Raw genomic sequence first — 22,736 nt, 5'->3', positions numbered from 1 at the left:
GCAAGGAATACAGGCAGAAACAGAGCCAGGTCAGAGAGAGGACAGAGTCTAGCAGCGGAGCGTAGGCAGAAGCCCAGAGCCGGGCCAAGGGAAGACCTTGGGACTAGACAAAGAAACGAGCACTAAGGAGAGGAGAAATGGTGCGTGTGCCAGGGAGCACTACAGAGCACCATAGGAGAGAGCGAGGCAGAGCAAGCAAAGACTGAGACCATAGGGAGGAACACAAAGCAAGGAATAGCAAGGGAGAGAACACAGGGAGGACTACAAGTCAAAGCATAGCAAAAGCAAGACATAGCAAAACAGGCGAGGCAGAGAACACAGGAAGGACTACAAGTCAAAGCATAGCTAAGGCGAGACATAGCAAAACAGACTAAGACAAAGAACAGCAGAAGGACTACAAGGCAAAGCAAGGCAAAGACAAACATGGCACGAGAGACAACACAAGACATGGCACAAGACAAGAGGCGGAATACGAGCACGGAGCGTGTGCAGAGACGCACTACAGAGCAAAGTGCAAGGGCACAGAATAGAGGGAGCAACCCCACAGACCCAGAACCTTGCAGGGAAGCAACACAATAATCAGGCCCTGAGCATAGGAAGAGGCGGCCTGATATAGGGCATAGCACCTCCTCCTCCAGGTCAGGACCAGGGGAGAACTTCGGGGATTCTAGACATGACGAGATGATAGCAGAACCAGACAGTGCAGGATCTTTGGAAACGTCACATGATCAGGGTTTCAGACATGGCGAGATGATCACCGAACCAACCAGTGCAGGATCCTAGGAAGAACACATGATCCGGGATTCTAGACATGACGAGATGATTGCAGAACCAGACAGTGCAGGATCTTAAGAAACATCACATGATCAAGGACTCCAGACATGACGAGAAGATCACAGAAGGCAGAGCAGAAACGCAGGGATCCTGCAGCTCAGACATGAGGTGAGTCTGCACACAGCTCTAGCGAACATGCAGGACAGCAGACAAAACATGAGCATGCACATCGCTCCAGGAGTTCTTGAGACAAACAGACATGGCGGACGTGACACTCAAAACACTGAAGGACTTTACAGAGGTCTTTCAGCTTCGACCACTGCACACCTGTCAACTCCATGTCTGCTCTCAAAGTGCCTGGCCGTGTATCCTCCCACAAATGCATTATGGCCTGCCTCTGCTCGCACAGCCGCTCCACCATGTGCAGGGTGGAGTTCCACCTTGTTGCAATGTCGATAATGAGGCGGTGGTTGGGAAGGTGGAGCAATCGCTGCAGCTTCTGCATACGAACGGAGTGTACAGGCGACCGGCGGATGTGCGCGCACAGTCTTCACACCTTCTGGAGCAGGGCTGTTAACTCCGGATAATTTTTGAGGAAGCACTGCACCACCAGGTTCAAGGTTTGAGCCAAGCAAGGTATGTGGCTGAGTTTTGAAAGGGCTATGGCTGCCACAAAATTACGGCCATTATCACTAACTACCTTGCCTGCCTCAAGATGTACACTGCCCAGCCATGACTCAGTTTGTCGCTTCAAGTACTCGGCCAGCACCTCGGCAGTGTGTCTGTTGCCCAAACACATCATCTGCAACACAGCTTGCTGACGCTTTCCACTAGCTGCTCGATAGGGGGACACATCGTGTGCAACAGTGGCAGCTGCAGATGGAGTGCTCGTACGACTGCGCTCTGTGGACGAGCTTTCGCTTCTGGAGGAGGAGGAGGAGGGTCGAACGCCTACAGCCAACTGTTTCCTATACCGTGGGCTAGGCAGCACTGTCCCACCACCGCTGTCCCCTGTGGACCCTGCATCCACCACATTAACCCAGTGCGCAGTGATGGACACGTAACGGCCCTGGCCATGCCGACTGGACCATGCATCAGTTGTGAGGTGCACCTTTCCGCTCACTGACTGCTTGAGTGCATGGACAATTCGGTCTTTCACATGATGGTGGAGGGCTGGGATGGCTTTGCGAGAGAAGAAGTGGCGACTGGGTAGGTCATAGCGTGGTACTGCATAGGCCATGAGTTCGCGGAAAGCTGCGCTTTCCACCAACCGAAAGGGCATCATCTCAAACGAGATTAGTTTGGCAATGTGGGCGTTCAAACCCAGTGTACGCGGATGAGAGACTGAGTACTTTCTTGACCTACTCATAGTGTCTGGGAGGGTGAGCTGGACTTGAGAGCTGCATATGGTGGAAGTAGCGGTGGACAGGGCAGACTGAGAGAGGGTTGATGATGGTGATGGAGTTGGTGTTCTTTCTGATGGCCTAGAATCAGTCTTTCGTTGATATAACAGTGGGATTCCCTGACTGCTGTGGTCTTGCAATGACACCTCAACATTTGCTGCTGTGCTAACCGGTGGGCTTACAGTGGGGGAAACAATGTAGCGTTGCTGACTACCTTCGTTGTGATCAGTTGCACATGTGGCACTTGAGGTTTGATGTTGTGTCCACGCTTGCAAGTGCATGCTGGTTAAATGTCTAAGCATGCAACTGGTATTCAAATTTTTCAGATTTTTCCCTCGGCTAAAGGTCTTTGCGCACTTCTTACAGATAACCTTGGCCTGATCATGAGGATTTTGGTCAAAAAAGTGCCACACTGCACTCTTCCTACTTTGGCAGACATTTTGCGGCCTAGCACGCTGTGATCTTTTGACCAGAAATTCAAAATCTCCCTTATCCTCTCGTCACTTTTGTCACAGCTGTGCCATCGAGCCTGTGACATAGCGCTCAGATATCAGTGGGCCTCACACAATCCAAAAGTGTCCAGTGTCCACAAGTGTCTGCAGAAATTCAAAATCTCCCTTATCCTCTCGTCACTTTTGTCACAGCTGTGCCATCGAGCCTGTGACATAGCGCTCAGATATCAGTGGGCCTCACACAATCCAAAAGTGTCCAGTGTACACAAGTGTCTGCAGAAATTCAAAATCTCCCTTATCCTCTAGTCACTTTTGTCACAGCTGTGCCATCGAGCCTGTGACATAGCGCTCAGATATCAGTGGGCCTCACACAATCCAAAAGTGTCCAGTGTCCACAAGTGTCTGCAGAAATTCAAAATCTCCCTTATCCTCTAGTCACTTTTGTCACAGCTGTGCCATCGAGCCTGTGACATAGCGTTCAGATATCAGTGGGCCTCACACAATCCAAAAGTGTCCAGTGTCCACAAGTGTCTGCAGAAATTCAAAATCTCCCCTGTCCTATAGACACCTTGTACCTTGTTTTACATTACTATATAGTTTGTTGGATTTTGTCTACATTTCTACAAAAAATGAAGAAGTCTGGTGGAAGAGGCCGTGGAATTGGGCGAGGGTTGGCAGCTGGTAATGATGGTGTTGGTGGTGGATCTGATGGTAGTGGCAAGAGCAAAATAGGACCGAATGCAGGAGGTGTTGAGCCTGCGTCATCGTCTGGCTCCATAAGCCTTCGAAGGCTTAGTTTTCTAGGAGTTGGCAAACCGCTTTTAAAGTCAGAGCATCAGGAAAAAGTTTTGTCTTACATTGCTGACTCAGCCTCCAGCTCTATCGCCTCCTCTTCTTCAGTTGTAAAAAGTAAAAGCACTGAGTCGTCATTGGAGGCTCATGTTCATGAACCACACCTTTCCTTGTGTCCTTCACCCCAACCAAGATTGAAGGATGACGCAGGCCATACTACTGATTACTCCATGGAGCTGTTTTCACATACCATGCCTGGATTATCAAGTCAAATGGTGAATTACCCAGGCCAAGATGAATCTGACATGGAGTGCACTGATGCACAGCCGCTGATGGATGATTCTGCTGGTACATTCACTCAGAGCACTACATTGTCCTCGCAGTGTACAGAGCCAGATTCTGACCCTGATGAGACTCAGGTGCCCCTTCCCGCACACTATACCACCATACACGGTGACACAGAGGAAGGTGCACATGACATTGAAGAGGAGGTGATGGATGACACAGTTGCTGACCCAGATTGGCATCCATTGGGGGAAGAGGGTGCTGCTTACAATAGCTCAGATGAGGAGCATCCACAGCAGGCATCGACATCGCATCAGCTGTTATCTGGCAGGCCTGGAGCACTCCAAAGACAGGTTCCAAACATCAAAAGAGTTGCTGGACAGCTTGTCCAGAGGGTCAAAAGATCACAGCGTGCTAGGCCGCAAAATGTCTGCCAAAGTAGGAAGAGTGCAGTGTGGCACTTTTTTGACCAAAATCCTCATGATCAGGCCAAGGTTATCTGTAAGAAGTGCGCAAAGACCTTTAGCCGAGGGAAAAATCTGAAAAATTTGAATACCAGTTGCATGCTAGACATTTAACCACCATGCACTTGCAAGCGTGGACACAACACCAAACCTCATGTGCAACTGATCACAACGAAGGTAGTCAGCAACGCTACATTGTTTCCCCCACTGTAAGCCCACCGGTTAGCACAGCAGCAAATGTTGAGGTGTCGTTGCAAGGCCACAGCAGTCAGGGAATCCCACTGTTATATCAACGAAAGACTGATTCTAGGCCATCAGAAAGAACACCAACTCCATCACCATCATCAACCCTCTCTCAGTCCGCCCTGTCCACCGCTACTTCCACCATATGCAGCTCTCAAGTCCAGCTCACCCTCCCAGACACTATGAGTAGGTCAAGAAAGTACTCAGTCTCTCATCCGCGTACACTGGGTTTGAACGCCCACATTGCCAAACTAATCTCGTTTGAGATGATGCCCTTTCGGTTGGTGGAAAGCGCAGCTTTCCGCGAACTCATGGCCTATACAGTACCACGCTATGACCTACCCAGTCGCCACTTCTTCTCTCGCAAAGCCATCCCAGCCCTCCACCATCATGTGAAAGACCGCATTGTCCATGCACTCAAGCAGTCAGTGAGCGGAAAGGTGCACCTCACAACTGATGCATGGTCCAGTCGGCATGGCCAGGGCCGTTACATGTCCATCACTGCGCACTGGGTTAATGTGGTGGATGCAGGGTCCACAGGGGACAGCGGTGGTGGGACAGTGCTGCCTAGCCCACGGTATAGGAAACAGTTGGCTGTAGGCGTTCGACCCTCCTCCTCCTCCTCCAGAAGCGAAAGCTCGTCCACAGAGAGCAGTTGTACGAGCACTCCATCTGCAGCTGCCACTGTTGCACACGAGGTGTCCCGCTATCGAGCAGCTAGTGGAAAGCATCAGCAGGCTGTGTTGCAGATGATGTGTTTGGGCGACAGACACACCGCCGAGGTGCTGGCCGAGTACTTTCAGCGACAAACTGAGTCATGGCTGGGCAGTGTACATCTTGAGGCAGGCAAGGTAGTTAGTGATAACGGCCGTAATTTTGTGGCAGCCATAGCCCTTTCAAAACTCAGCCACATACCTTGCTTGGCTCACACCTTGAACCTGGTGGTGCAGTGCTTCCTCAAAAATTATCCGGAGTTAACAGCCCTGCTCCAGAAAGTGCGAAGACTGGGCGCGCACATCCGCCGGTCGCCTGTACACTCCGTTCGTATGCAGAAGCTGCAGCGATTGCTCCACCTTCCCAACCACCGCCTCATTATCGACATTGCAACAAGGTGGAACTCCACCCTGCACATGGTGGAGCGGCTGTGCAAGCAGAGGCAGGCCATAATGCATTTGTGGGAGGATACACGGCCAGGCACTTTGAGAGCAGACATGGAGTTGACAGGGGTGCAGTGGTTGAAGCTGAAAGACCTCTGTAAAGTCCTTCAGTGTTTTGAGGAATGCACACGGCTGGTAAGCGCAGACGACGCCATCCTAAGCATGAGCATCCCACTTATGCGTCTGCTCATGCAAACTTTGACGCACCTTAAGGAGCAGGCTTCTGCAGCCAATGTTGTTGAGGAGGAAGAGGAGGAGGGAATCCTTGATGACATTCAGCCAATGTCTGCTCAGGGACCTCTCCTGGACGAGGTGGAGGAAGAAAAGGAGGAGGAGGAGGAGGATGATGGGGATGATTACTTAGGGGAGGAGGATGCATCTCGTGGGGCAAGTGAAAATGTTGGCGTGCCAAGGTCTGGTACAGGGTTTGTGCGTGACTGGAGGGATGTGGATTTTCCAGAAAGTGCTCCTCCACCCACCACTCGCAGTGCATCATTGACCCCGGGAACATTGGCCCACATGTCAGATTATGCCTTGCTGATCCTAAAAAGGGACCCCCGCATTGCCAAAATGATGAACGATGACGACTACTGGTTGGCCAGCATCCTGGATCCACGCTATAAAGGCAAATTACAAAACATCATGCCACAGGACAACCTTGACCTAATATTGGCTAATAAACAAGCAACTCTGGTAAATCGGTTGCTTGAGGCATTCCCAGCACACAGCAGCGGTGATGGTTCTCACACGAGCCGTACGGGCCGGGGGCAGCTTGGCAGAGGTGTTCGTGGTGCACACAGCAGAAGTGGCGTTGGAGACAGGGGTTTCATGACAATGTTGTGGACTGATTTTTCAAGTACCGCTCACACAACTGGTAATACTGCATCGATGGAAAGTGACAGGAGACAGCAGTTGTCAACTATGGTTACAAACTACTTTTCCTCCCATATCGATGTTCTACCACACAGGTCATTCCCCTTTGACTATTGGGCCGCTAATCTGGACACCTGGCCTGAATTGGCACAATATGCCTTACAGGAGCTCACCTGCCCAGCTGCAAGTGTGCTATCGGAAAGAGTCTTCAGTGCAGCTGGATCAATCCTGACAGAAAAAAGGACCCGTCTGTCAACCCAAAATGTGGATGATCTAACCTTCATTAAAATGAACCACGCATGGGTTTCCAAGGATTTTGTCCCACCTTCCCCTGATGACACATAGGGTGACAGAAAAATGGCTTGCTTTGGTCCACCTCTTCCTGGGACTTGACCTATTTCACCTTTTGCATCAGCTGAATGTCCAACATCAACATATGCCACTTTTTAAAACTCCCTAACTGTGCTGCCTCCCCCCCATGGCCGGGGTCACCACGTAGCGCACGTCACCGTGCGAGTGCCGTTGCCCTGGACAGGTGGGTAGGCCGACTCTTGGGCGCGGGCACTGGCACAGGGTCCCTCATAGTGCAATCAAGTGTCTCTGACGGTGGTGGTGCCCGTCAGACACACCGCCATACTATGAGGGGCCCAGTGCCAGTACCGACGCCTACGAGTGGGCCCCCCTTGCTTGGGCAGGGCCCCAGCATTTGCAATCTTTACCTCTCCCTGCTCCTCCGCTGTGTAGTCTGGGCCGTCAAATCCATACTGTGCCTGACACCGTCTGAGCCTGCCTCCTGATGTATAGACATATATTTTGAATGTGTACGCTATCCATACATGTTATCCGGGGATACGGTACCCTTTCTAACCTTTGTGCAATCACGTGCAATCCATACTGGGCCTAGCACCGTCTGTGCCTGCCTCCTGATGTATAGACATATATTTTGAATGTGTACGCTATCCATACATGTTATCCGGGGATACGGTACCCTTTCTAACCTTTGTGCAATCACGTGCAATCCATATTGGGCCTAGCACCGTCTGTGCCTGCCTCCTGATGTATAGACATATATTTTGAATGTGTACGCTATCCATACATGTTATCCGGGGATACGGTACCCTTTCTAACCTTTGTGCAATCACGTGCAATCCATACTGGGCCTAGCACCGTCTGTGCCTGCCTCCTGATGTATAGACATATATTTTGAATGTGTACGCTATGCATACATGTTATCTGGGGATACGGTACCCTTTCTAACCTTTGTGCAATCACGTGCAATCCATACTGGGCCTAACACCGTCTGAGCCTGCCTCCTGATGTATAGACATATATTTTAAATGTGTACGCTATCCATACATGTTATCTGGGGATACGGTACCCTTTCTAACATTTGTGCAATCACGTGCAATCCATACTATGCCTAACACCGTCTGAGCCTGCCTCCTGATGTATAGACATATATTTTGAATGTGTACGCTATCCATACATGTTATCCGGGGATACGGTACCCTTTCTCACCTTTGTGCAATCACGTGTAATCCATACTGGGCGTGAGAACGGCTGGCGAGCTGTTAAGCAAGCTACAGCACCTATGGTTTGCACACGTAAGTTTTTCATTTTTTCAGGAATGACGGTTAGGCCTAATTCCGGAACTGCGGTTGACCTGCACTTACTGGGAAATCATCGTTCGCGGGTAATAATTGTAATCACAGATCCCCATCACTAACGTTGTTGAGCGGGTTATCTGCACCTGTAAGCGACAAACGCTGGCCTTTTCAGTGTAGCGCACATGCAGCCACGGACATGTAAGGGCATGACACACCAGTTATTGGCCAATCTCATGTGCCAGAGCCTCACGTGTCCCTCTAGTAAGCCGGACTCGGACCGCGGGGCATGACGGAGTCTCGTTCGTTAACGGAATTAAGCTTGCAATGTGTGCATCTTTTCTGTAGCTGGCATGGTTGAGGTTTCCCAGGTGGAGTCTAATTTAACCGTCGGCTCCACTCCTGGTGGTGCCCTTCTGGACATTCCTTTAAGGTTCAGCTTTGCAACCATACTGCCCATGTAAAACAAACACTTTGCCTTCATGAACGCTGTTTGGAGGGTCATGACACGTGGGAATAACGCCGCCCAATCAGTTAACCTGCTAGAGAGATCCTTCGTTGCTCCCAAGCATGACATCACACTCCCTAGGAGGAAGGTAATGCCACTGTGGCGACCGTACTCCTGGGGGCGACACAAGTGCACTGATGCCCAGCCACTGCTCGATGAATCTGCTGGTACATTGACCCAGACCACTACATTCCCCTCGCACGCTACCCGGCCTGAATCTGACCCTGATTAAACTCAGGTTACCCTTCCCATATACAGTTCCATCTTACACGGTGACAAAGAGGAAGCTGCAGATGAAAGTGCAGGTTCGGCCCACCCGCCATCAGACACACCACCGTACTATCAGGGGCCCTGTGCCAGTGCCGTCGCCAACGAGTGGGCCCCCCCTGCTTTCTCAGGATCACAGCACTTGCAAGGTTGAAATACTGTGCAGTGAGATGGAAGATGGGGACGACGAGGAGTCCAGACTAGTACAGGGATTCCCTAGCGAGGAGACTTATTTGATTGTTTTCAATGTTGGGACAGCAATTTTTGGGGAGCACTATACTCTGGAGAATGATAGATGGGGCCCACCATACACTGGAACATTCCAAAGGTGGACATCAGACACTGGAGCAGCATTTACACGGCCCATTATACACTACAGCATTAGAAATGGGGCCCATTATGTTTGGAGCATTATTTGGGCCCATAAGACAGTGGAGCTTCATCCATGGGGACCAACATATACTGTAGCATTATGTGGAGCACATCATATACTGTTTCAAACATTATATGGGACCAATGATTCTGTATGGAGAAATAGATGGGCCTCGTCATGAGATGTAAAAAGTGAAGTATTTTTCATTGTACTATACCGCTATTTCTCTGCCGTATCGGAGCATCAGGAGTTGTGGTATGTGTTAAAGGGGCGCTCTTTCGCCCAGGGCACATGAAAATCTGGAGCCAGCCCTACCCCCCCACAACTTTAGCCAAATAACCCCCATTTTTCAGTGCGTAACTAGTATTATGAAGTAAATTAAGGTTGACAAGCTTAAGTAATAAGAATTGATGCTTTTGGCATTCAAATGGGCACTGTAGGTGTGTTTCCTGTCCTCCTCTCACTGCCGACTTTTATTCCCCATTGACTTACATTGGGTTTCGTGTTTCGGGACGATCCCGACTTTTCCCTATAATCGGCCGATCTTGCTCGACCCGACTTTTGGAAAAGTCGGGTTTCACGAAACGAAACTGGACCCTAAAAAACCAAAAGTCGCTCAACTCTAGTCATCATTGTTCATTATTTTGGCAATTCGGGGGTCCCTTTCTAGGATCTGCAAGGCATGATCACATATGTGGGCCAATGTTCCACGTGTCTATGATGCACTGCTAGTGCTGGGTGGAGGAGCACTTTCTGACAAATCAACATCCCTCCAGTCACGCACAAACCCTGTACCAGACCTTGCAAAGCCAACATTTTCTCTTGCCCCCTGAGAAGCATCCTCCTCCCCTAAATAATCATCCCCATCATCCTCCTCCTCTTCCTCTTCTTCCTCCACCTCGTCCAGGAGAGTTCCCTGAGCAGACAATGGCTGACTGTCATCAAGGCTTCCCTCCTCCTCGGCTGCAGACGCCTGCTCCTTAATGTGCGTCAAAGTTTGCATGAGCAGACGCATACGTGGGATGCTTATGCTTATGATGGCGTCGTCTGCGCTTACCAGCCATGTGCATTCTTCAAAACACTGAAGGAATTTACAGATGTCTTTCAGCTTTGACTACTGCACAACAGAAAACTCCATGTCTGCCTTCAAACTGCCTGCCCGTGTATCCTCCCACAAATGCATTACAGCCTGCCTCTGTTCGCACAGCCTCTGAACCATGTGCAGGGTGGCGTTCCACTATGTTGCAACGTTGATAATTAGGTGGTGCTTGAGAAGGTGGAGCAATCGCTGCAGCTTCTACATATGACTGGAGTGTACGGGCGGCCGGCGGCTGTGCGAGCACAGTCTTCGCACCTTATGGAGCAGGGCTGTTAACTCCGGATAATTATTGAGGATGCATTGCACCACCAGGTTCAAGGAGTGAGCCAGGCAAGGTATGTGTCTGAGTTTTGAAAGTGCTATGGCTGCCACAAAATTCCGGCCGTTATCACTAACTACCTTGCCTGCCTCAAGATGTAGACTGCCCAGCCATGACTCAGTTTGTCGCTGCAAGTAGTTGGCCATTACCTCCGCGGTGTGTCTGTTGTCGACCAAATGCATCATCTTCAACACAGCCTGCTGACGCTTACCACTAGTTGATCGATAGTGGGACACCTCGTGTGCAACACTGGCAGCTGCTGATGGAGTGCTCGTGCGACTGTGCTCTGTGGACAAGCTTTCAATTCTGGAGGAGGAGGAGTAGGGTCGAATGCCTACAGCCAACTGTTTCCTAAACCGTGGGCTAGGCAGCACTGTCCCACTACTGCTGTCCCCTGTGCACCCTGCATCCACCACATTAACCCAGTGCGCAGTGATGGAAACGTAACGGCCCTGGCCATGCCTACTGGACCATGCATCTGTTGTGAGGTGCACCTTTCCACTCACTGATTGCTTGAGTGCATGCACAATGCGGTTTTTAACATGCACGTGGAGGGCTGGGATGGCTTTTCGTGAAAAGAAGTGCCGACTGGGTAGGTAATAGAGTGGTACTGCATAGGCCATGAGCTCGCAGAAAGCTTTGCTTTCAACCAACCATTAGGGCATCATCTCTAACGAGATTAGCTTGGCAATGTGGGCGTTCAAAGCCAGTGTACGCGGATGAGAGGATGAGTACTTTCTTGTCCTACTCAGAGTCTCTGGTAGGGTGAGCTGGACTTGAGAGCTGCATATGGTGGAACTAGCGGTGGACATGGCGGACTGAGAGAGGGTTGGTGATGGTGTTGGTGGTGTTAGTGATGGCCTAGATTCAGTCTTTCGTAGCAATAACATTGTGATTCCATGACTGCTTTTCCCTTGCGATGACACCTCGACATTTGCTGCTGGTGGTGTGCTAACCGGTGGACTTACAGTGGGGGAAGCAATGTAGCGTTGCTGACTACCTTCATTCGGAGCAGGTGCACATGTGGTTCGTGAGGTTTGGTAGTCCATCCACGCTTGCAAGTGCATGGTGGTTAAATGTCTGAGCATGCAACTGGTATTCAAATTTCTCAGATTTTTCCCTTGGCTAAAGGTCTTTGTGCACTTCTTAGGCTAAGTGCACACGTACCGGAACTCTCGCGGAAATTACCACGAGAGTTCCGGAATTCCAGTCCACGGGAAAACCGCATTTTAAATTCCCGCGATTTTCCCGCGGAAAAACTAGAATTTTGCAAGCGTATTTAGCTTGCAAAATGCTAGCGTTTTCCAAGCGATCTGTAGCATCGCTGGGAGAACTGATTGACAGATTGGTCACACTCGTCAAACACAGTGTTTGACAAGTGTGACCAACTTTTTACTACTGAGGCCGCCTATGCAACATCAGTAGTAAAAGATAAAATGTAAAAAAAATAAAAAACGGTGTTATTCTCACCCTCCGACTTCCCGCGCATCCGTTCCCAGTAATCCTTTGCGAAAATGCCCGCGATGACGTCCGTTCTCGCGGGATCGCGATGTATCGCGGTTATTCGCGATGACGCCGCGCGAATGACCGCGAGACTTCGCGATCCCGCGAGAACGGACGTCATCGCGGGCATTTTCGCAAAGGACTACTGGGACCGGAGCGTGAAGAGAAGCGGAAAGACTGCGCGGGACGTCAGAGGGTGAGAATAACAATATTTTTTATTTTAAATTCTATTTTTTACAGGGATATGGTACCCAAAGCCCGGAGGACAGTCTCCTCTCCTCCGGACCGTGGGTACCATCCGCAAAAGTTCTGCTTACTTTCCGCATGGTGTGCACAGCCACATGCGGGAAATAAGCGGAACAATGCATTCCTATGGGTGCGGGATCACCGCGATTCCGCAAATTAATGAGCATGCTGCGGTTTTTACCGCGAAGCGATTCCGCCACGGTAAAAACCGCAGCATTAGCACAGCATTGCGGAATCCCATAGGAATGCATGGGATGCTTATTTTTCGCGGCAAAATCGCACGGTTAAAACAGCCGCGGAAACGCGAAAAAAACGCCACGTGTGAACCCAGCCTAACAGATAACTTTTGCCTGATCATTAGGATTTAGTTCAAAAAAGTGCCACACTGCACTTTTCCAACTATTGAAGACATTTTGAGACCTTGCACGATGTGCTAATTTGACTGTCTGGCTAAGCTGTCCTGCAACCCTTTTGGTTTTTGTAACACGTTTTTGGACTGCTACGGTCATGACAGATAACAGCTGTTGCGATGTCATTGCCTGCTGCGGATCCTCCTCCTCCTCTTCTGAGCTATTGGCAGCGGCACCCTCTTCCCCCAATGGATGCCAATCTTGGTCAACAACTGGGTCATCCATCACCTCCTCTTCAATGTCATGTGCACCTTCCTCTGTGTCACTGTGTAAGGTGGTATAGTCTGCGGGAAGGGGCACCTGAGTTTCATCAGGTCTGATTCTGCCTCAGTACACTGCGAGGACAATGTAGTGCTCTGAGTGAATGTACCAGCAGAAAAATCTAACAGTGGCTGTGCATCAGTGCACTCCATGTCAGATTCATCTGGGACTGGGGAATTCATGATTTGACTTGCTAACCCAGGCATGGTATGTGAAAGAGCTCCATGGAGAAATCGGTAGTGTGGTCTGCCACATCCTTCACTTTTGGTAGGGGTGAAGGACACAAGGAAAGGTGTTGTTCCTGACCAGGAGCCTCCACTGACGACTCGGTGCATTTATTTTTTGAAACTTCAGAAGAGGAGGCGAGAGAGCTGGAGGCTGTGCCAGCAATGTAAGCCAAAACTTGTTCCTGAAGCTCCGGCTTTAAAAGTGGTTTGCCTACTCCCAGAAAAGAGAGCCTTTGATGCCTTGTGGAGCCAGACGATGACGCAGGCTCAACACCTCCTGCCTTAGGTGCTATTGTATTTTATCCACTACCAACAGATGCAACACCACTACCACCACCATCGGCACCATCTGACAACCCTCGCCCACTTCCATGGCGTCTTCCACCATACGTCCTCATTTTTGTGAAAATGTACCCAAAATACCACCAGCTATATGGTACTGTAAAACAACGTAGAAGGTGTATCTACTATTGATGAGAATTTGAATCTCACTATAGATTTGTGGACGCTGAACTATTGTCTCAGGCCCAGTAGAGATTACACCTCAATGTAACAGGCTGAAATTGGATGGTGTATGACAGGGTGGAGGGTGTCTATAGTATTGGTGAGCATTTGAATCTCACTATAGATTTGAGGACGCAGAACTATTGTCTCAGGACCAGGAGAGATTACACCTCAATGTAACAGGCTGAAATTGGATGGTGTATGACAAGGTGGAGGGTGTCCATAGGATTGGTGAGAATTTGAATCTCACTAGAGATTTGGGGACGCAGAACTATTGTCTCAGGACAAGGAGAGATTACACTTCAATGTAACAGGCTGAAATTGGATGGTGTAGGACAAGGTGGAGGGTGTCTATAGGATAGGTGAGAATTTGAATCTCACTATAGATTTGAGGATGCAGAACGATTGTCTCAGGCCCAGTAGAGATTACACCTCAATTTAACAGGCTGAAATTGGATGGTGTAGGACAAGGTGGAGGGTGTCTACAGGATAGGTGAGAATTTGAATCTCACTATAGATTTGAGGACGCAGAACTATTGTCTCAGACCCAGTAGTGATTACACCTCAATGTAACAGGCTGAAATTGGATGGTGCATGACAAGGTGGATGGTGTCTATAGGATTGGTGAGAATTTGGATCTCACTAGAGATTTGAGGATGCAGAACTATTGTCTCAGGCCCAGTAGAGATTACACCTCAATGTAACAGGCTGAAATTGGATGGTGTATGACAAGGTGGAGGGTGTCTATAGGATTGGTGAAAATTTGGATCTCACTAGAGATTTGAGGATGCTGACAATGATGCTCTCAGTCCAAGTATGGATGCAGGAAGCCTAATAATCAGGACTGCTGCACAGTGCACACAAAAAAGGGTGGAAAAATGAACGCTTGGAAAGAGGAAGAAAAGTATTTTTGCTTTTAAAAAAGCAGTTTTCACAGCAGTGTGCAAACAGCAATGTAGCTATCAGGGAGCCTTATAAGGCAGCCTAATAATCAACAGAGCTGATGCACAAAAATAGAGCCTCCCCTGTCACTGCACGCAAAGTGTTGTGTTGTAAGTAGTGTTGAGCATTCCGATACCGCAAGTATCGGGTATCGGCCGATATTAGCTGTATCGGAATTCCGATACTTAGTTCCGATACTTTTTTCATATCGAATACCGGAATCGGAAGTTCCCATAATGCTAGGAGCCCGCTCGATTTGAATCAGCCAATGGGGATCCTCAGAAGTGTGGGCACATCCTGTTAGGCATGTAGGCATGTTAACTACTGGCATGGCTGTGATTGGCTGCTGAAATGATGTCATGATGCACTATAAAAACCGCTGCAGCCACCATTTCTGGTCACTCTGCTGTGAATTCAGTTAGGGACAGGCTGCTGTTGAAGACTGTGAGGGACAGTTAGAAATAGCGATTCTAAAAACAATTTTGTGCTTTATCCAGGCTACATAAACCACCACTGTAGCTTTCTTTTGCCTAGCAGCAGTGTTCACAGCTGTCTGCAAGGGCTGTGTGAGTGCAGACCCACGCTGTGTAGTGTGTCCTGCAGGCACGTCTGCTTGTAGGCCGCCCAGCGTGTGTCTCTGCCTCATACACATTTTTCTTTTATTGCTGCTTTTTTTTTCTCCTGTATAGTGTGCTTCCATACGTATCCATATACGTTGGTTGCAAACACTAAAGGAGTGGACAGCGGAGCCTTTCAGCAGCCTTTCAGTGCTATAGCCCATTTCTCTGCACTGTTTTTGGCTGTCTGATAGGTCTCTCTGTGTGTGAGTGCAGCTCACATTGCAGTGTGTTCTACAGCCACCGCTAGCTGTAGTCCGCTCAGCGTGCGTCACTGCCTCATACATAGTCCTTTTTTTGCAGCTAATTTAGCCAGATTTTTGCTCCTATATTAGTGTGCTTCCAACCGCATCCATTGTCATTGGTTGGTTGCAAACACTATATAGGATTAGATAGAGGAGCCTTTTTGCTGGCTTGTGCCCTTCAGGGCCAGCCAGACTAGTATCTCCCTATTTTTTGGAGCCTCATCAATTGCATTGTAGGTTAGCTTCCTGCATTGTAATCGCTCCAAAAAGTTTGTGATACTATAGCTTTCAAACTTTGGTCACATCCTTTTCTTTCCCCCCCCCCAAAAAAAGGAAATAAAGTTCACCAAACACTCCACTTTACAGTTGTCTAGGCCACATTAGATCATATTAAAGTGTAGTACACACACTCTTAGCCAAATTAGTGTTTCTTATACTGGTTAGCAGGTGTTCAGGAATAAGAACACTAAGCCACCCTTTTTTTACTTTTCTGCCTATCTTTATCAGTCTACCAAGATGAAGAAGGCAGGGAGTAAGGCACGTGGTCGTGGCCGTGGAGTTTCAGCAGGGAAAGGACAGGGGGATTCAGCAGGGAGAGGACGTGGGGATTCGGTGTCTGCTGCGGCCACCAGTGACCCGGCATCCCCCACTTATACCAGGCAACAGTCCTTCACGGACTGTTTGTAGCTTTGTAGGACCTCGCCGTACCCCACTGCTGCGTGACGAACAAATTGAAGCCATTGTCAGATGGATGGCAGCTAACGCATCCACTTCAATGACTTCCGCATCCTCCCAAGGCCAGAGCACTGAAGAGCAACCATCTGTCTCTTCACCACCTGCCAAATTGCCCAGGCAGTCTGAGAGCCCTGGACAGGAGCCATCTCAATCTTTACTTCTGTTCTCAGAATCTGTTGGCTTGGAAAGAGGTGGCCAGCTAAGCAGCATTCTAGAGCGTGAAGAAGAGGGAGTATGCAGTGATGCGCAACTGCTTTGTCCCTCTGAATCTGAAGAGGCGGGTGGGCCAGTGCCTATTGTCAGCACACCTCAGTGCTCATCTGATGATGATGAGACTCAGTTGCCAATTTCTGGTGCGTACGGTGCTGGCGAGACAACCCAGGACCAGCCGGTGCTTGAAGAGGGGAGTGGAGATGATGAGGTCCTTGACCCAACATGGCGTCAGCCACAGGAAGGTGGTGGGAGCAGCTCTGAGGAAGAGATTCCCCGAACGGCCAAAAGAGGAGGGAGAGGGTGGGGGCAGACTTGGTTGCCTGTAGCCTCCACTTTGGCACCCGTGAGGAGCAATCCTCTTCCAAAACACAAAACGGGCGCTCCCAGGACTTGCAGTGCGTGGTCTTTTTTTAACACAGTTGCAGATGACATTTGCTTTGTCAAATGCAAGCTGTGTCATCAGAAAGTGAAACGAGGGAAAAATGTGAGCAACCTCAATACCACAAATATGTGGAAACATGTGCGTACCAAGCACGAGGTGGAGTTAGACAGACACACTGAAGATGTAGGCCAACCTTCAGCAGCACCTACCACCTCTTCAGCTCGTGTTGGGGCCTCTTCCTCCAGCTCACACACAGCTGGTTCGGCTTCCTCACTGGAACGCCATGGAAGAACCACTGCCACTGTTGTCCAGAGACCCAGTGAAATTCCACCCACTGAACCACGTTCGCAGTCATCAGCACACTCCCAGGCCACTCACCAGCAATCGGTAGCACAGGCATGGGAGAAAAAGCGGCCATACTTGGCAAACCATCCCCGAGCACTGGCTCTGAATGCCAGCATTGCCAAACTACTGACCCTTGAGATGCTGTCATTCAGGCTGGTGGAGACTGACACCTTCCGGAACTTTATGTCATTGGCAGTTCCACAATACAATGTGCCCAGCCGCTTTTATTTCAGCAGGCAAGCCGTCCCTGCCCTGCAAAAGCATGTGGAGGGAAAAATTAAAAATGCGCTACCTAATGCCGTCAGTAGCAAGGTCCACCTGACCACCGATGCGTGGACCAGTAGCCATGGACAGGGACGATACCTTTCCCTCACTGCCCATTGGGTCAATGTTGTGGAGCAGGGTACAGATCTGGAGAGTGGCTCTGTACGTATTCTGCCAACTCCAAGGATTGCAGGAATGCAGTCTGTACATATTGAGTCCTCCTCCTACTCTAGTTCCTCGGAATCAGCACTGCGTGAGCCTGTTAGGCCAGATATGAGCACAGGTGTGGCCAAACGTCAACAGGCCGTCCTTAAATTAATTTCTTTGGGGAATCGGAGCCACACAGCACAGGAGCTCTGGAATGCCATCAAGCAGGAGAGCGATGTGTGGTTTGTGCCAGCGAATCTCCAGCCAGGTTTGGTAGTGAGTGACAATGGCCGAAATCTAGTGGCAGCTCTGGGCCTAGGCAACCTCACTCACATACCATGTCTGGCACACGTGCTCAATTTGGTCGTGCAGAGCTTTCTGAGGGACTATCCGGATCTTGATGCACTGCTGCACAAGGTTCGCCTAGAGTGTGCTCACTTGCGGCGTTCCAGCATGGCAAGATCGCGCATTGCATCTCTGCAACGACGATTCTGCCTGCCAGAACATCGCATCATATGTGACCTCCCCACCAGGTGGAATTCAACGAAACATATGTTGGAGCGGTTGTGTGAGCAGCAGGCAGCAGTAATGGAGTACCAGCTGCATCAGGCGCAAACAAGTCGCACTGTGCGCCGGACACACTTCACCACCACTGAGTGGGCCACTATGAGGGACATCTGCCAAGTTTTGCGTGCCTTCGATGACTCCACGCGGATGGCCAGTGCAGATGATGCACTAATCAGCATGAATGTCCCCCTCATCTGTCTGCTTCAAAAAACCTTACAAGCACTAAGTGAGGAGGTTTTTGAAGAGGTCGAGGATGAGCAGTCAGAAATGCCATCTGCTTCTGGCAAATCTGCGCAACGTGCTTCCACACAAAGGCCCAGGCAGGGGACACTTAGTGAGGAGGATGACGAGGAGTCAATGGAGGAGGAGGAACACATCTCTCCAGAGGAGGGAGGTACACAAGGCTCTAGTAGTCAGTGTGTACAGCGAGGGTGGGGTGATGCTGAGCAGGCAGAGATGCTGCCTCAAGCTGGGGACAGCATTTCCGGTCCAGTTGGCAGTCTGCAGCACATGGTTGATTTCATGCTGCAGTGCTTGTTAAATGACCGCCGCATCGCCAACATTCTCCACACGGCTGATTATTGGGTGTACACCCTCCTAGATCCTCGCTACCGGGACAACTTACAAAGCCTCATACCACAGTTGAACCGGGTGCGAAAAATGCGGGAGTACCAAGAAACACTTGTGCAGGCCATCATGTTCTCCATTCCCCCCGCAAGTGTTGCTGGTAGTGCTTTTCAAAGCAGCCATGTGGGTAGAGGCAGTGGAGAAAGCTCTGCACAAAGAGGTAGCAGAGGCAGTGCCGCAGGACAAGGCAAGGCCAGTATGGCCCAAATGTGGAAAAGTTTTGTGGGACCGCCACAAACGGCTACACCATCACAGACGGCTCCAGTCAGCAGGAGGCAACGTTTCCGTCAGATGGTGACAGACTACTTGTCGTGCCCTGTTAGTGCTCTCCCAGACGGCTCTTCCCCGTTCAAGTATTGGGTCTCTAAGCTGGATACATGGCCAGAGCTTAGCCAGTATGCATTGGAGGTGCTGGCTTGCCCTGCTGCCAGTGTATTATCGGAACGTGTCTTTAGTGCTGCAGGTGGTGTGGTAGCAGACCGTCGCACGCGACTATCCGCCGATAATGTTGACCGGCTTACTTTTGTGAAAATGAACAAGGCCTGGATCTCACCTGAATTTGCCAGTCCTCTTCCAGAATAAATAATTGGCTGGCAACAGGATCCAGGTCTCCTGTTGTGTTCATGTTTCTATGACCTGAACTTTATTTCCTGGGCAACAGCAACGCCCGTTGTTGCTCAGAAGTGCTGTCCGCACAGACAAAACACTCGCTGATGTGTAAGTGGGGTTCGGTAACGTCAGCTGATCCCCTGCTGTGTGTATGGCAAAGTGTCCTGCTCCCTCCACAGTCAAACAACCTCAGATTTACACTTGGCTCCAAGTAGGCCTCGGCCTACTACCTGATTTCCCTGGGCTCCGACACCGCCAGTTGGTGCTCAGAAGTGCTGTGCGCACAGACAAAACACTCGCTCATGTGTAAGTGAGGTTCGGTAACGTCAGCTGATCCCCTGCTGTGTGTACGGCAAACTCTCCTGCTGCCTACAACTTCTGACTACCTCTGATTTAATATGTTCTCTGATTTGCCCTCTGTCTCCACTCTGTTTTGAGTATTTCCTCCGGCCTACAACACCGCCTGTTTCTGCTCTCAAGTGCCGTCTGCACAATCCACACTTGTTCCTGTGTTACCTGGGTCCTGTAACATCTGCTCATCTCCAGAGGTGAGCACGGCAATGTCTCCTGCTTTGTCTACATTCCCACTACTTGTAGTGGAAATGTGGACAGAGCAGGAGACATTGCCTGACTCACCTCTAGGGAGAAGCTGGTGTTACAGAACCCCAGTAACACAGGAACAAGTGTGGGTTGTGCAGACGGCATTTCAGAGCAGCAACTGGCATGGTTGGAAGCCAGAGGAAATACTCGAAACAGAGTGAAGACAGAGGCCTAATTGGAGTACGTTGACAGTTAGTAGTAGTCTAGAAACAATCGCAAACTGCCACCAAGTAGGCCTCGGCCTACTACCTGATTTTCCCTGGGCTCCGACACCGCCAGTTGGGCTCAGAAGTGCTGTCCGCACAGACAAAACACTCGCTCATGTGTAAGTGGGGTTCGGTAACGTCAGCTGATCCCCTGCTGTGTGTATGGCAAAGTGTCCTGCTCCCTCCACAGTCAAACAACCTCAGATTTACACCTGGCTCCAAGTAGGCCTCGGCCTACTACCTGATTTTCCCTGGGCTCCGACACCGCCAGTTGGTGCTCAGAAGTGCTGTGCGCACAGACAAAACACTCGCTCATGTGTAAGTGGGGTTCGGTAACGTCAGCTGATCCCCTGCTGTGTGTACGGCAAACTCTCCTGCTGCCTACAACTTCTGACTACCTCTGATTTAATATGTTCTCTGATTTGCCCTCTGTCTCCACTCTGTTTTGAGTATTTCCTCCGGCCTACAACACCGCCTGTTTCTGCTCTCAAGTGCCGTCTGCACAATCCACACTTGTTCCTGTGTTACCTGGGTCCTGTAACATCTGCTCATCTCCAGAGGTGAGCATGGCAATGTCTCCTGCTTTGTCTACATTCCCACTACTTGTAGTGGAAATGTGGACAGAGCAGGAGACATTGCCTGCCTCACCTCTAGGGAGAAGCTGGTGTTACAGAACCCCAGTAACACAGGAACAAGTGTGGGTTGTGCAGATGGCATTTCAGAGCAGCAACTGGCGTGGTTGGAAGCCAGAGGAAATACTCGAAACAGAGTGAAGACAGAGGCCTAATTGGAGTACGTTGACAGTTAGTAGTAGTCTAGAAACAATCGCAAACTGCCACCAAGTAGGCCTCGGCCTACTACCTGATTTTCCCTGGGCTCCGACACCGCCAGTTGGGCTCAGAAGTGCTGTCCGCACAGACAAAACACTCGCTCATGTGTAAATGGGGTTCGGTAACGTCAGCTGATCCCCTGCTGTGTGTATGGCAAAGTGTCCTGCTCCCTCCAAAGTCAAAATACCTCAGCTTTACACCTGGCTCCTAGTAGGCCTCGGCCTGCACCTTGATTGTCCCTGGGTTCCAACAATGCTAGTTGGTGCTCGGAAGTGCTGTCCACACAGAAAAACACACTCGTTCATGTGAAAGTGGGGTTCGGTAACGTCAGCTGATCCCCTGCTGTGTGGAGGGCAAACTGCTGCTGCCTCCAAATTCAAAATACCACAGCTTTACACCAGGCTCCTAGTGGGCCTCGGCCTGCACCCTGATTGTCCCTGGGCTCCAACAACGTTAGTTGGTGCTCGGAAGTGCTGTCCACACAGAAAAACACACTTGTTCATGTGAAAGTGGGGGTCAGTAACGTCAGCTGATCCCCTGCTGTGTGGAGGGCAAAGTGTCCTGCTCCCTCCAAAGTCAAACAACGTCTTATCTTAAACTGCCTCCAAGTAGGCCTCAGCCTACAAAATGACTATCCCTGGGCTCCAACATCGTAACATAAACTGGCGGTGTTGGTGGTCACGTGAAATCCTGGAAACAGAGTAGAGACAGATGCCTAATTGGAGCACGTTGACAGTCTGTTGTAGCCTACAAACAATCTAAAACTGCAACCAAGTAGGCCTCAGCCTACACCATAATTCTCCCTGGGCTCCAACAACGCTAGTTGGTGCTCGGAAGTGCTGTCTACACAGAAAAACACACTTGTTCATGTGAAAGTGGGGGTCGGTAACGTCGGCTGATCCCCTGCTGTGTGGAGGGCAAAGTGTCCTGCTCCCTCCAAAGTCAAAATACCTCAGCTTTACACCTGGCTCCTAGTAGGCCTCAGCCTGCACCCTGATTGTCCCTGGGTTCCAACAACGCTAGTTGGTGCTCGGAAGTGCTGTCCACACAGAAAAAAACACTTGTTCATGTGAAAGTGGGGGTCGGTAACGTCGGCTGATCCCCTGCTGCGTGGAGGGCAATGTGTCCTGCTCCCTCCAAAGTCAAAATACCTCAGCTTTACACCTGGCTCCTAGTAGGCTTCGGCCTGCACCATGATTGTCCCTGGGTTCCAACAACGCTAGTTGGTGCTCGGAAGTGCTGTCCACACAGAAAAACACACTCGTTCATGTGAAAGTGGGGGTCAGTAACGTCAGCTGATCCCCTGCTGTGTGGAGGGCAAAGTGTCCTGCTCCCTCCAAAGTCAAACAACGTCTTATCTTAAACTGCCTCCAAGTAGGCCTCAGCCTACAAAATGACTATCCCTGGGCTCCAACATCGTCAGTTGTTGCTCGGAAGTGCTGTCCACACAGAAAAAAACACATGTTCATGTGAAAGTGGGGGTCGGTAACGTCGGCTGATCCCCTGCTGTGTGTATGGCAAAGTTTCCTGCTCCCTCCAGAGTCAAAATACCTCAGCTTTACACCTGGCTCCTAGTAGGCCTCGGCCTGCACCATGATTGTCCCTGGGCTCCAACAACGCCAGTTGGTGCTCGGAAGGCCTGT

The 22,736-nt window shown here is 50.2% G+C and overlaps 1 protein-coding gene across 1 annotated transcript in view; it reads left to right on the top strand.

Annotated features, from left to right (window-relative positions):
• Positions 1–596: 596 nt before the first annotated feature.
• LOC141049999 (olfactory receptor 2A12-like) overlaps positions 597–22,736 on the top strand; it is a 71,932-nt gene continuing 49,792 nt past the window's right edge. The window contains exon 1 of the mRNA XM_073546838.1: positions 597–942. The gene's annotated coding sequence lies outside the window, so the exon portion shown is untranslated. The remainder of the gene's footprint in view (positions 943–22,736) is intronic.

This window comes from Dendrobates tinctorius, unplaced genomic scaffold (assembly GCF_039654945.1).
Source record: "Dendrobates tinctorius isolate UK_male_01 unplaced genomic scaffold, ASM3965494v1 ptg000151l, whole genome shotgun sequence".
In the NCBI taxonomy this organism is placed as follows: Eukaryota; Metazoa; Chordata; class Amphibia; order Anura; family Dendrobatidae; genus Dendrobates; species Dendrobates tinctorius.
The sequence above is the reverse complement of the archived record's forward strand: the minus strand, read 5'-3'. Positions and strand labels throughout refer to the sequence as shown.